Genomic DNA, 823 nt, shown 5'->3' with positions numbered 1-823 from the left:
AAATTTTATCATTTCGAAACGTCACTTTGGGCAGTCCTTCCACTAAGTTCCTCTTAGTAAGCTTGTTGATAGTCTTGAAGTTCAGATGACTAAGCTTACTATGCCACTCCCAGCATAAATCTTCCTTGCTCCTTGCTAGCATACATAGGGATGGTTTTGCAGACCTCCAATCCACTATGTACATGTTTCCTTTCCTTGCTGCTTCCAAGACGACTTCGAGAGATTCCTCGTTCATAATCTGACATTTGCTTTTGGTGAAGACAACCTTGTAGCCTTTGTCACAGAACTGGCTTGTACTAAGGAGATTGAACTTGAGCCCTTCAACGTAGGATACTCCCTTAATAACCAGCTCATTCTTTTGAATTTCACCAACAGCTTTTGTGCGTCCCTTCTTCTCGTTGTCGCCAAATGTCACCAAGGGACCTTCGATAGGTTGGATGTTCTCTAGCAGTGTTAGATTTCCCGTCATATGTCTCGAACATCCACTGTCAATGAACCACATGTCCCTGGTGTCCTGCAAGGCAATTAAGCAAGTTTAGGTACCCAAACTTTGGGTTCTGGTGGGTTAGTGAGTTTAGGCATCCATTTATACCTTGTGCCCATTATTCCAGGCCTAGGCGCAATGTAGCCATTGTACGTTTGATAATCATAAGGAATACTAGCAAAAGTTTTAGGCCTCTTTGGTGCATAAATCAACTTAGGTAGAGACTTTTCGACCGGCTTATACACCATGCCTTTCATACGCTGTTTGGTCATGTGAAATAGCTGAAAGTGAGGTTTCTTCCAGACATTGTGATTCGATGACCAATCCTCACTAGATGGA

Source organism: Ipomoea triloba, chromosome 16 (genome assembly GCF_003576645.1).
Source record: "Ipomoea triloba cultivar NCNSP0323 chromosome 16, ASM357664v1".
In the NCBI taxonomy this organism is placed as follows: domain Eukaryota; kingdom Viridiplantae; phylum Streptophyta; class Magnoliopsida; order Solanales; family Convolvulaceae; genus Ipomoea; species Ipomoea triloba.
The sequence above is the reverse complement of the archived record's forward strand: the minus strand, read 5'-3'. Positions refer to the sequence as shown.